The sequence below is a fragment of the Salarias fasciatus genome, chromosome 22 (assembly GCF_902148845.1).
Source record: "Salarias fasciatus chromosome 22, fSalaFa1.1, whole genome shotgun sequence".
Taxonomy (NCBI): domain Eukaryota; kingdom Metazoa; phylum Chordata; class Actinopteri; order Blenniiformes; family Blenniidae; genus Salarias; species Salarias fasciatus.
This window is the reverse complement of record NC_043765.1, coordinates 317299-331418: the sequence shown is the minus strand read 5'-3', so window position 1 is coordinate 331418 and position 14120 is coordinate 317299. Positions and strand designations below refer to the sequence as shown.

The window sequence follows — 14120 nt, the reverse complement described above, 5'->3', positions numbered from 1 at the left end:
GGGCTTTGATTAATAAATGTTAATGATTCAAATGAGTCATTCAGTCTTTCTGTCTCTGTTGGTACCAACAGGTGGGGTTCTGGGGGGGCTGGTGTGGCGGGGGGGGTTCTGGTTCGCAGTTGAATTTTCAGTCTTTTTAAGAAAAATCTTCATTCAGCAGAAAGTTTGATCCAAAAACAAAGTTTTTATTGAAGTGTCAAAGTTCCTTTCAAAATAAAAGGAGGAGCAGATTCACAGGAAATAAACACTTCAGAGGAAGAAACAAGGTGGCGGTGCTAGCCAATGTTGTCACGCGGCCTTCGGCGGTGCTAGCCAGGCGGTGCTAGTTAACGCCTTCACGCGGCTTTCGGCGGCGCTAGCCAGGCGGTGCTAGTTAACACCTTCACGCGGCCTTCGGCGGTGCTAGCCAACGCCGTCACGCACCGTTAAAAGCACTTCAGCAGTCGGAACGCGGCGTCCGTCCAGTTGCATTGATCCGTTTTCCTCAAGGCCCCAAAGCTTTGTCACAGCCCAACAGGAAGCAGCACGCTAACGGCTAGCGTGCTAACTTATCAATTCTGTGCTTCACCTTTGTAAACGTATAGGCACTAGCATTAGCATGTGACATCGACAAACTGCAGCTGTATTCCAGCGCGGCGTGTCGTTTAATACAGTATTAGCTCGTTAGCATCACCTCAACTTCTGGCGAGTTTGTGACCATTTATGGCCGTCGTGCTAACAGCTAACACAGACATCACAAAGGAAGCGGCTGAGACCTTTATTAGCGTCTCTAGCTGCAGTGATATTTTTAGCCAACTAGCACAGAAACGTTCGTCAACAGGTGGGAATCATTTCTACTGCACAAAAAAAACGTTACAATTCAACAAAAATTAAAGATTAAAAAATAAATATGAAAAGCAGCAGTTGTTAACAGTTAGCATGACTCAGCTCATTTAATAAAGTGGTAAAAATTAATTATTAGTTCAAACTTTAAATGAGTCGAGAAAATTCCCAAGTTACATTAAAAAAAACATTTCTGTAGCTGTTAGCCTGACGGAGACGCGATGGGCGGTTCGTCGTGTAACTCACTATGACCTTAACGGATTTTAAAAATAGTTCTTTTTAGAGATTACACAGTAATTTCAATGGAAAGTTTCAACATGACAGAAAAAATATTTAGCATTATGCTAAATACACAACTAGCAGAAGCTACAGTGCAAAGACTGTACAAATATCTACATGTATGAACCGAAGACGACTGTTAGCTGCTAGCATTAGCATGAGAACTGAAATAGAACTTCAGGAACAGATTACTGTTAGCTGCTAGCCTTAGCATGATGACTCTGAAATAGAACTTCAGATTTTAGTGTAAATACGAGTTTGAAGAGCAGGAGAAGCTAGCATGTCACCTGCAGTTAGCTTTTTCATGCTAAGCTAACATGCAGTTTTACTTCTAAATAAATATGAATCGTGCGGTTCTCCCGTCAAACGCTGAGCTGAAACCCAACTTCCCTCTTCACCTGTTCTGGTGGATCGGGATCCAGAACCTTGACTGACCGGTCCTCCTACAGTCCACGTCTTCCAGACACCTGGCGTCAGCTGATTGGCTGGTGCTGCTGCAGGAATGTAGCCGAGAATCAGGAGAGGGGGTGTGGAGAACAGTCACGTGACCACAGCGGGGCGGCCATTTTGGCTCAAAGTGGACAGCGACGGGAGCTGTTAGCATTAGCGCTAGCAGACGAAGCAGAATTCAGTCCAATGGAAGCAAACGGCAGAAAGACGAGTCGTCCCTCGAGTCCCGCAGGAACCCCGAAGGACCCTGGTCTTCGTCTCCTGACGTTGTGCTTGTCGTCGTCCCTGCGTTGCCGTGACAACCCGCCGGAGACAGAAACTTTTACATGGTAAAATAAACCCGATACTTCCTGGTCTGACAGATCCAGAACTTCTTCTGAGTTCATTAAAAAAATAAAAGCGTCAGCTCTGGTTCTGGTTCTGGTTCTGGTTCTGGTTCTGGTGCTTCAGGTTCCGCTGAGTTCAGTCTGGCAGAAGGTCGCTCAAATCTAGATCTGATCCGGTAGACCTGGTGCGGGTGGGGCTCTGGGTGGAGGTCTCGGGCGGTGGTCAGGGGTGGTCTCGGATGGAGGTCTGGGTGGGGGTGGGGGTCCGGGTGGAGGTCAAGGTGGGGGTCCAGGTGGTGATCCAGGTGGAGGTCTGGGTGGGGTTCCGGGTGGGGGTCCAGGTGGAGGTCTGGGTGGAGGTCCAGGATTCTGGGTGGAGGTTCTGGGTGGGGATCTGGGTGGAGGTCCTGGGTTCCAGGTGGAGGTCCCGGGTTCTGGGTGGGGGTCCGGGTGGGGGTCCGGGTGGAGGTCCTGGGTTCTGGGTGGGGGTCCAGGTGGAGGTCTGGGTGGAGGTCCCGGGTTCTGGGTGGGGGTCTCACATGATGCCGTTGGTGACGTACTGGAAGGAGTCGTACAGCTTGGTGGTCAGGGAGCGGATGGAGCCGTCCACCAGCTGCTCCACCCGCAGCTGCAGCTGCTCCTCCGTCAGGGACATGTGGAACCGGTCCTTCAGGGTCCGGATGGTCCCCGAGCCCTGGAAGCAGGCCAGCTGAGAACCTGGAGACACAACCGGGACGTCAGCGGGATCAGAGGGGGAGGGGCGGGGACGGGGAGGGGGCGGGGCTCCACCTTGCTGCATGATCTCCACCGTCTGCAGAACCTTCTCCATGTGCTTCCTGGCGGCGATGAGACCCTGAAGAATCAACATCTTATAGTAGACGAACATGTCTCCGTCCAGACCCCCCATCACCTGGGGACAGACGGCGCGTGAGGCAGGCAGACGGGGGACAGACAGCGGGGCGGGGGACAGACAGGGACTCACGTCCACGAACTCGGAGGTCAGCTTGAAGGCGGACGTCTCGAAGCCGAGGTTCCGCGGCGAGCTGGACAGGATGAAGCCGAAGTCGATGTGGATGATGTGTCCATCTGCGTCCAGCAGGATGTTCCCGTTGTGCCTGAGGGGGACGCATTCTGTCTCAGCACGCCCGTCCCCCCGCCCCCCCGCCCCCCCGTCCCCGTCTCACCGGTCCTTGACCTGCAGCAGGTAGCAGATCAGGCTGTATCCGGCGCAGCTCTGGACGAAGTTCCTCTGCGCCGTCAGGAACTCCTCGGAGGTGAAGCCGCCGTGTTCCTGCAGGAAGTAGTCCAGCAGCGCCAGCTGGCTCTGCTTCCTCACCTGAGACGCAAACACGCCGTCAACGCCGGCGCCGTCAAGGATGGCGCCGTCAAGGATGGCGCCGCCCGGCAACGCCTACCTGGTGCAGAGACACGGCGTTGAGGACGGGTTCGATCATCCCGCTGTCCGAGGACATGACCAGGATCTCGTACGGCTTGATCCACAGAGGAACCCGCTCCTGCTGCCAGATGGACTGAGGACGGACAGGGGACAGAGGACAGGGGACAGGGGACAGATGGAGGACACAGCAGGACATCAGCCAGACTTCATGAAGCAACACATCCACCGCCACCGCCCCGCCCCCCCCCCCCCGTGGCAGGTGCAGCTCCCCCCCCAGTGGCAGCGGCAGCCTCCCCCCTCCCCCGGTGGCAATGGCAGCCCCCCCCGTGGCAGTGGCAATGGCAGCCCCCCCCGTGGCAGTGGCAATGGCAGCCCCCCCCATGGCAGTGGCAATGGCAGCCCCCCCCCCCGTGGCAGTGGCAACTCCCCCCGTTGTAACAATTCGCCCGTCGTTTCCAGGACGATCTTGCCACACGCATAAAGAGGTCACGGGCGGGAAACACCAACCAGCAGGGGTGATTAACTGGCAGATGACAAACTTCAGAAACCCACATTTATTCTGGCAAAAACCCCTCCCAGCAGGACACCAGCAACCCGCCACTCGGGCGCTCCTCCTAATAAGTCAAAACCGAAAACGCCGCGCAACGCGGGAAGTCCAGAAAATAAACAGAAAGGGCTCAAGAAAGTCCTGTCCTTTATAGCCCTACGATCCCCCCACAGTTCGAGGCGCACGTCCCTGTAGGCGACCGACTGGGAGGCCGGTGTTGTGGGTTACTCACACCCGGTTCACTTCTAAGTCCGCAGGTCGCCAAGGCTCCTCCTCTCCAGCCCGGTGGCTCCGTGGATGGAAGTCGGTTTAATCCAGTAGATCCCAAAACCGCAAGTTATTTCCACACTGGTGCAGATCCACCCTGGAAAACGTCCACGGCCTCGCTCCTCCGGCAGGTGAGCTCCAGGACGGCGTGTGACGTCACTCTCCTCCCGCAGCAGGTGCGCTGCCTTCCTTAAATAAACCAAGCCCCGCCCCCGGTACCAATGTCCTGATAATTACGACGGACACGGTTTCCAATCACAAAACCGTTCCCCAGATTAAACAGCCACAGTGACCCGAGTCCAGCATATGAAGACGACAGCACAGGACATTATCACCCCTGCTGGGTGGAACATGTAGGGACCTCCGTGGTCGTTACACTGTGGCAGTGGCAGTGGCAGTGGCAGTGCCCCGCCCCCCCCCCCCCACCGTGGCAGCCCCCCCCTACCTGCAGCTGCCGCAGCACCTGGTAGGCCAGCAGCTCCTGCCGCAGGTCGTCTCCACACTTGACGATGACGGACAGCAGCCTCCAGTTGGACAGGTGGCCGTAGGGAGACGTCTCCCGGATCCGCCTGGGCACAGAGACGGTTACCGTGGCGACGGCGTCCCCGCGGATGGGGGCGGGGCCCCGGCTCGGCCACACCCACCTGACCTTCTCCTCCCAGGGCTCCTTGAGGGCGACGGCGGACGGGTCCTCGGGGTCCCTCCTGAAGGCGGTGGGGGTGTGCGCCAGGCTCTCCGACAGGCGGCGCCTGGAACACGGGACGGGATTCAAACCGGCGGCCGGCTCCCCAGGCTCTGCCGGAGGTCACGCTTACCTGATGTCTCCGGCGGCGATGAAGACGGGCTCCCTGCTGTCCAGGCTGGTGCTGCTGTCCACCGAGAACTGGCTGATGTTATCACTGCTGCTGGTCTGAGCCTCGGCCTGGAGCGCACACACACACACACACACACACACACACACACACACACACACACACCACCGTCTGTCTCTGAGCGGCTCGCGGCGGCGGCGGCGGCGGCGGCGGCGCCTCACCTCCACCTGCAGCTGTCCCAGGTCGTCGGTGGCCCAGGCCTCGTCGTCGTTGTCGTAGTTTGGGACGGTGGAGAAACTTCCGGCTCGCTGCTCCGCCGTCATGCCGCCGCCGCCGTTAGCATTACCGTTAGCATTAGCGTTAGCCACGGCGCCACAGTCCAGGTTCTCGGCGGAGCGAGCCGTGCGAATCCTGGTCTCCGGGATCCGGGCAGGAACCGGAGACGTCTCGAAGCTGTCGCACTCCAGAACCTCCACGTAGATGATGTACGGCGCCTGGAGGGGGGCGGGGTTTAGCTCACCTTTCAGGGGAGGCAGGCGTTCCAGCTGATCTGAGACCAGCCCCCCCCCGCACCTTGTCCTTGGAGTTGAGCACGACGGCCTGGCTGTGCGGCACCCTGCAGACGTGGTGCTGGCGCCGGGCGGTGGGCAGCCAGACTCGCGCCGGCAGCTTGTGGTTGAGCAGCGCCAGCTCGGAGACCAGGCGCTGCGTCTTCTGCTCCTTGGTGGGCAGCGTGGCCAGGCGCCGCCCGATGGCGAGCAGCGACTTGACGAAGTCCCTCTGGGGGCGGAGGCGGTCCGGCTGCGGGCGCACGCAGAACACCACCCTGAGACACGCCCGGCGCCGGGCGGAGCGTGGGCGGAGCCTGGACTCACCTCCTCGGGGACCGCCTCCACCTTCGGGTTGCTCCCGGAGCGTCGGAGGCCGGCGCCGGACCCGCCGCTCGCCGTGGCGGCGTCGGATTTGGACCTCTGGTGGGTCCTCCTGGACGGGGACGCAGACTCCCCGGGCTCGGCGGGGGCGGCGCCGGGGGCGGGGCCGGCCTCCGCGGCGCCGCTGTGGCGCCGGCGGTGGCCGCGCCGGCGGGACGGAGAGGACGGCGGGCCGTCGGGGACGGAGGGGCGGGGGGACGCCAGGCCGTCGGACAGGATGAGCTTCCTCAGCCGGGCGCCGCGGGAGTGGCGCTGCGTGGAGATGTGCATGTCGGAGGAGTAGGCGCCCAGCAGCCAGGCGCAGCGCAGCGAGAAGGCGATGCTGCTCCTGCAGCGGTGGAGCTGAGGGCAGGCGCTACGTCAGACCACACCCACTACAGGCCACACCCACTGCAGAACACACCCACTGCAAGCCACACCCACTGCAGAACACACCCACTGCAGGCCACACCCACTGCAGAACACACCCTCCAGACCACACCCACTGCAGGCCACATTCACGGCAGGCCACACCCACCACTGCTGACCACACACGAGGTCATCAGAAGGTCAGAAAGTTGTTGGGAGGTCGTCTGGAGGTCATCCAGAGGTCGTCGGGAGTTCGTCCAGAGGACAACAGAAGTTTGTTGGGAGGTCATCAGGAGTTTGTCCAAGGTCATCAGAAGGTCGTCCGAAGGCCGTCAGGGGGTCGTCAGGAAGTCATCAGAAGGTTATCAGAAGGCCGTCAGAAGGTCATCAGGAGGTCATCAGGAGTTTGTCCAAGGTCATCAGAAGGCCGTCAGGGGGTCGTCAGGAAGTCATCAGAAGGTCGTGGTGAGGTCATCAGAAGGTCGTCAGAAGGTCGTGGTGTCGTGCGGCGGCGGGTCGAGCGGGACTCACCAGGTAGGGAGTGATGGCGTCGCCCACCTCGGCGTCCATGTGCACGTACATGTTGAGGAGCTGCGGCAGGTAGAAGTCCACCTCGCCGTCGGGGAAGCTGAAGAGGCGGTTCCCGATGTAGGCCTGCACGCCGGGCTCCTTGGACTTGTACAGGTAGGATATCGCCATGGAGACGTCGAACAGTTTGGACTCAAACAGGCGCAGCAGCCACGACTGTTTGGACGCGGAGGACGGCGAGGGCGAAGGCGAGGGCGAGGACTCCGGCCGGGGAGCGGGCCGGGACGGGCCACCGCCGTGGTTCCCGTCCCCCTCGTCCTCCTCTCTGATGGCGCCGGCGTCCGGGCCGGCCCCCCACTGAGCCGCGGCGCCGCTCGGCGGCTTGTTGTCGAGCAGTTTGACTTTGAGAAGAACCTCCTGACACGCCTTCAGCGCCACCTCTGGGTCGATCACTGCAAGGACAGACAGCAGGGTCAGACCGGACCCAGAGGACCCACCAAGACCCGGTTAGGGGGAGCTAGTGAGCTGGACAGAGAGTCAGCCTGCAGCAGTCAGAGAAGAAGACTGAGCAGCGCGGCTGCTGCTGCTTTTTCTGAGCTTCATTTTAAAAATAAAATACCTGCCTGTCAGTACTCGAGTATACTTAGCTGATGTTCAGGATGGGGGGGAAACTGATACTTGTGAGTCTGGCCGTTTGTTTGAAGTTTCAACGCAGATGCTAATTCCGTTAGCATGTCAATGGCGTTTCCATTAATAGTTAGCATTGAGCTAGCGGCTCTGATTTTAAATACTGACCCTCAGACCCCCCCGACCCCCTCAGACTCCCAACCCTCTCAGACCCCCTCAGACCCCCCCAGACCCCCTCAGACCCCCCCCGACCCCTCAGACCCCCGGCACTAAATCCCTCTTGTCTCAGGGGGGTTCATGGTTCAATCAGAACCGGTCCAGTCAGCCCAGGGGGACCCGGACCGAGCAGACATGCTGCCCCACAGCGGTACCTTGATCGGCAGCCAGGTCCACCTCCATGGCGTCCTCCGAGATGACGCCCAGCGGGGGGCTGGGCCCCCGGGGGCCGCCCCCCCCCTCGCTGGCGCTGCTGCTGGCGATGCTGCCGGTGCTGCCGATGCTGCCGCTGGGGCTGGAGCTGCGGGGGCTGGCGCTGGGGGAGGACGGCTGCTCGTCAGGGGGGGGCGGGGGCGGGGGCAGCTGAGGCCGCGGGTGGTGGTGGTGGGGGTGGGTGGGGGTGGTGGGGGTGGGGGTGGTGGGGGCAGTCTGAAGAGCTCTCAGAGCAGGAGGAGGAGGAGGAGGAGGAGGAGGAGGCGCTGGAGGGGGAGGAGGGGCAGGAGAAGGTGGTGGGGGACGAGGAGGCGGCCAAGGGGGCGGGTGGGCAGAGTGGGCGGGGCTAAGATGGAGCGGGGGCAGAGCCGGGGACAAGGACACCTCTGTGTCGGCCATGATGGAGGAAGCCTGGAAGACAGAAGACAGACGAAGACACCAGCCTGGTGAGGAGGAACGTCCCCCGTCCGTCCAGCAGGACGCAGGACGCAGCGGGACGGCGGTGCTGCTGCTGGAACAAACATGTGGACAGACAGACAACAACAACAACAACAACAACAACAAACAGCTTAGAGACGGAAGACAGCAGAGGTTCCACCATCCTTCAATCAGAACCGAGCCTCCAGAACCTGAACAGAGACCAGAACCTCCTCCGGACGGCAGCTGGACGACACAGCTGGTGCTGAAGCTGAGGATCCAGGAGTCGAATTACAGCAGAGCATCAGGAGAGTCACCAGTCCTCAGCTGATGTCTTCACTGTATCAAAACGTTGACATGTCCCTCCTCTGTCCAGGTGTCCTGTCCTCTGTCCAGGTGTCCGTCCTCTGTCCAGGTGTCCGTCCTCTGTCCAGGTGTCCTGTCCTCTGTCCAGGTGTCCTGTCCTCTGTCCAGATGTCCGTCCTCTGTCCAGGTGTCCGTCCTCTGTCCAGATGTCCTGTCCTCTGTCCAGGTGTCCGTCCTCTGTCCAGGTGTCCTGTCCTCTGTCCAGGTGTCCGTCCTCTGTCCAGATGTCCTGTCCTCTGTCCAGATGTCCGTCCTCTGTCCAGGTGTCCGTCCTCTGTCCAGATGTCCGTCCTCTGTCCAGGTGTCCGTCCTCTGTCCAGGTGTCCTGTCCTCTGTCCAGGTGTCCGTCCTCTGTCCAGATGTCCGTCCTCTGTCCAGATGTCCGTCCTCTGTCCAGATGTCCTGTCCTCTGTCCAGGTGTCCGTCCTCTGTCCAGATGTCCTGTCCTCTGTCCAGATGTCCTGTCCTCTGTCCAGATGTCCTGTCCTCTGTCCAGATGTCCTGTCCTCTGTCCAGATGTCCGTCCTCTGTCCAGGTGTGAAAACCTCATTTCTTTTACTGAACCTGACCTGAGCTCTGGAGGAGAGACTATCAGCTGATTCTGGAGTTTCTGACAGGAGTGAGTTGGACAGACTGTCCATTCAGACCAAAGCAGAGTGTCTCTCTGGTGTCCACAGCAGACGTCTGGACCAGTCCTCTTGTCCATCCAGGTTCTGCTCCAGCGGTTCTCTGCAGAGGCAGCAGAACGTTCTGCCTCTGCTGCACAGCTTTACAGAGTTCCTCCTCAGTCCACACCTTCACACACCTGTCCAACCTGATGAACGGATGAATGGATGATCCTACAGACAGGAAGCCTCAGGATGAATCCATGAACGGCCTCTGACGCTCAGTGGAAGAAAAGACTGTTCTGTTTCACCTCTGGGTTCTGGAGGAGCCACAGTTCTTCAACCAAACACACTGAGTCACTGTCATGGCTGCTGAGAGCAGCTGGTCTCCATGGCAACACACACCGCTGAGAGCAGCTGGTCTCCATGGCAACACACACCGCTGAGAGCAGCTGGTCTCCATGGCAACACACACCGCTGAGAGCAGCTGGTCTCCATGGCAACACACACACCGCTGAGAGCAGCTGGTCTCCATGGCAACACACACCGCTGAGAGCAGCTGGTCTCCATGGCAACACACACCGCTGAGAGCAGCTGGTCTCCATGGCAACACACACACCGCTGAGAGCAGCTGGTCTCCATGGCAACACACACCGCTGAGAGCAGCTGGTCTCCATGGCAACACACACACCGCTGACTGTCCTCTCTGGTCTCAGCTCGGAGTCCGGGTGAACATGGGGGACTCATACAGTCCGGTCCAGCACAGGTGTCCTGAACACCAGGTACCTCTAGGAGTCCACAGTCCCGGGTCGTCTCTGGACTCTGGACGTCCCCTGGTGAGACTGAGGGTCTGGATCTACTGAAGTCCACCAGGTCCTGGGTGTAGGCAGTCCAGCAGGACCCCGTCCAGGACGCCCTGGATGCTCCTCGTCTCCGTCAGCAGAGAGACGGAGAACCTCTGTAGGACAGTCCACAGTGTGTGTGTGTGTGTGTGTGTGTGTGTGGGGGGGGGGGGGGGGGGGGGTCTGCAGTGGAGACGGTAAAGAGGAGGGGCGGGGACAGTTCCCTGGGGGCCACATAGTCCGGTCCTGTCTGGACCAGCTGGTCCCTCAGCAGCACAGGCCTGATGGTGCTGAAGGCTCTGGAGAAACCAGGAAACAAGGTCCTCACACACTCTACCCCCCCCCCCCCCCCCCAGGATCTGGGACACCTCCTCTCCAGGGTCTTCATCTGGCTGTCGTGGTTCAGGTCCCTGTGGTGCCAGGTCTTGAACCCCGGGTCCACCCAGGATGATCCCCCCCCCCCGCCCCACCCCCGCCGAACAGCTGGAGATGGAGGAGCAGCGGTTACCATGGAGACCGACGATGGAGCAGCGGTTACCATGGAAAGAGGTTATAGATCAACAGTTACCATGGAGATAGAGTAACAACAACACAGAGATGCTGTATCTGAACACTGATGAGGAATGGCCTCAGAGCAGGAGGATGAGGAGGAGGAAGGAGAGGAGGAAGAGGAGGAGGAGGAGGAAGAGGAGGAGGATGAGGAGGTGGTGGAAGAGGAGGAGGAGGAGGAGAGGAGGAAGAGGAGGAGGAGGAGGAAGAGGATGAGAAGGAGGATGAGGAGGAGGAGGAGGAGGAGAGGAGGAAGAGGAGGAGGAGGAGGAGGAGGAGGTGGATGAGGAGGAGGAAGGAGAGGAGGAAGAGGAGGAGGAGGAGGAAGAGGAGGAGGAAGGAGAGGAGGAAGAGGAGGAGGAGGAGGAAGAGGAGGAGGAAGGAGGATGAGGAGGAGGAGGAGGAGGAGGAGGAGGAAAGAGAGGAGGAAGAGGAGGAGGAGAGGAGGAAGGAGAGGAGGAAGAGGAGGAGGAGAGGAGGAAGGAGAGGAGGAAGAGGATGAGAAGGAGGATGAGGAGGAGGAGGAGGAGGAAGAGGAGGAGGATGAGGAGGAGGAGGAAGAGGTGGTGGAAGAGGAGGAGGAGGAGGAAGAGGAAGAGGTGGTGGAAGAGGAGGAGGAAGAGGAGGAAGAGGAGGAAGAGGAAGGAGAGGAGGAAGGAGAGGAGGAGGAAGGAGAGGAGGAGGAGGAGGAGGAGGAAGAGGTGGTGGAAGAGGAGGAGGAAGAGGAGGAAGAGGAGGAAGAGGAAGGAGAGGAGGAGGAAGGAGAGGAGGAGGAGGAGGAGGAGGAAGAGGAAGGAGAGGAGGAGGAAGAGGATGAGAAGGAGGATGAGGAAGAGGAGGAGGAGAGGAGGAAGAGGATGAGAAGGAGGATGAGGAGGAGGAGGAGGAGAGGAGGAGGAGGAGGACGGGGGAGGGGGGGGGGGGGGGGCAGGGCCGCTCCCTCCTGATGAAAACAAACCGGAGGACGGAGGAGGAGAGCCGGGCCGCTGCAGGCCCACAGTCCGGACCTTCAGCACCGGAACACGGCGGACGCCCTGATGCTAACGGCTAACGGCTAACAGCTAACCGGACCGGACCGGACCGAGGGGCGATTCGAACCAGAACAACCGGAGGAAACCGGGAGAGCAGCAGATACAGACGTACCGGGGCCCGGAGCCGCCTCGGTCCGGGTTCAGAGGCGGGCTCGGTGTGGGAGCTGGTCCCGGTCCCGGTCCTGGTTGTGGTTCTGGTCGTACGGCCTCGGCTCGGCTCGTGCCTCCGTTAAAGCAGCAGTGACGCAACTTCCGTCAAACGTCGGACATTGAGGAGATTCTACTTCCTGTGGAACTTTCACAGTAAAAGCACCACCCTTCACCCGCCAGACGCCGCCGCGGCCCCGCGGGAGCGGCCGCCTTTACTCTGAAGAGAGACCAGTGACGCACTTCCGGCGTCGTGGTGACGTAGAGTTGTGATGGTCACGTTCTGCCAGGAGGATGCAAACAAGAAGAATCGCACCATAATAAAAAGAAAGAGCAAAGAAAGAGGAGGTGCAGGTGGAGAACCGGAGTTCTGGACCGGAACCAGTCCCGTCCTGGATCAGCAGGGACCGGATGGACCGGAGGCTGCAGCTTCAGCCGGAAACTGGTTTTAATCAGCAGGTTCATGAAACACAGAACTGGAGCGTTTCACTGAGAGCGACGCGCCAGATGGAGGCTTCCATCCGCCCACCGGAACCGGGTCTGCAGGACTTCAGGAACAGAACCAGGCAGAACCCGAAGACCAGGTCCAACATGGATCCCACTGGAAATGCTTTTACAAAAACTGCAGCGTTTCAATATTTCATGTCAGTGTGAAGTGTGTAGGAACCCGGAACCGGACCCCGGACCCCGGACCCCGGACCCCGGGCCCCGGGCCCCGGACCCCGGACCCCGATAAAGAGAATCTCAGGAAGAGTCGAGAGAGGGCGGAGTGAACATCACGTCTTTTATTCCATCAACGTAGGAAAATAGATTCACATCAATGTTCTGGACTCGGACCGTCGTCACTCCTCTGGTTCTCCACAACAAACAAACAAACAAACAAACAAACAAACTGAGCCGACGGTAAATTAAAGGTGCAGTTCACTGATTTTCACTCTTTCAGAATCGACGGGACGGTCAGGACGAGCCGCCGCCGTCCAGCGAGCTCCGGCAGTAAAGTGCAAAAACAAACAACAAGACGAAAACAGCGGCGTCCCAGAAGGAGGCGGAGCCACGGGGAACCATGCAGGAGAGCAGGAGCTGTACAGCAGAGAACCACAAATTACCCAGAGTTCCTGTCAGACCGCTCAGGACGTTCCGACCAGCAGATCAACGCCTCGTCATCTGGTCACGTGGTCCGGCCGGCGCCGGCGCCGCCGCCTCGGCTCCGACGCCGTCCGGACTGAAGGCGACGGAAACGACGCTTAAAGTCACAAAAAACATGAAGGAAAGTAAAGAACAGACACGTTCCGGCCAATCAAGGACAGGAAGTGACATCAGAGCGCGCCGAGTCTGATCCCTGAGCGTCGGCGCCGCCGCCCCAATCCCCGTCCTCCCATTATCTGACCCGTTTCTCCTTAGTTCCTTTGAGCAACACAGTGAACGACTCCCACCGGCCCAACTGGGCCGGACTGGGTCCAACTGGGCCGGACTGGGTCCAACTGGGCCGGACCGGGTCCAACTGGGCCGGACCAGGCCAGACCAGGCTGAACCAGAACAAATGGTGCCGAGAACAGGACTGAGGTGGAGCAAAACGAGGACTGTGTGTCTGTTTGGGTTCTGCTCCTTCTGACTGGACTGGTTCTGAAGGCTCCTGAAGGGTCCTGAAGGGTCCTGAAGGGTCCTGAAGGGTCCAGGTTTGACTTTTCTCAGTAGAGAAGCCTAATCAGGCTTCCTTCAAGACCTGCTGTCCAGATCGCCGCTGGCGCGATGTGGATCCATCCAGAACCACGACTCCACTCCAGACCCTGGTTCCACAAAACCCGCTGGCTCCTTTAAGTCTGGACCCTGGTTCCAGACGAGTTCTGGTTCCTCTGACTAAACCTCTGGACAGACTTCACTGGTTAGACCACTTCAAACAGAACTCTGCTACTTCAACAGAAGAGAATCAAGTCCTGAATCAAGACCACAACAGGTGTCAACTGTGGTAAAGCAAACCAGTCTGGGACCAGAACCCCGATCAAGAACCAACCAGGACCAAAGTCCAGAGAGCAGAAACCCTTCAGTCCGAATCAAGCCCATTCAGGAAGACCAGGTCTACATGAATTCAGAACCAACAAACAGAACCACAAAACCACCAAGAACCAGGTCCAACCTGCTCCCTGTCCCACCCTCCCTGCAGACATCTGGTCTTCCTGAACTCAAGTCTTGGTCATATGACTCCTAAGGACGCCGTCCGTTTGACGCAAACCCCGACCATCAGGGCCCGGCGGCGCCCCGGAGGTTCACCGTTCCGGTTCCACAAACATTTCCAGGCTTTGAGAACCAGGTGGTTGAAACTAGTGGGGCTGTAGCTCTGAGCTAGCATGAAAAGGGGGCGGGGCTGTAGCTCTGAGCTAGCATGAAAAGGGGGCGGGGCTG

At 59.3% G+C, this 14120-nt stretch overlaps 1 pseudogene; it reads right to left on the bottom strand.

Moving 5' to 3' along the window:
* Positions 1-149: 149 nt before the first annotated feature.
* On the bottom strand, positions 150-11828 carry LOC115409367 (phosphatidylinositol 4-kinase beta-like; annotated as a pseudogene).
* Positions 11829-14120: the final 2292 nt, after the last annotated feature.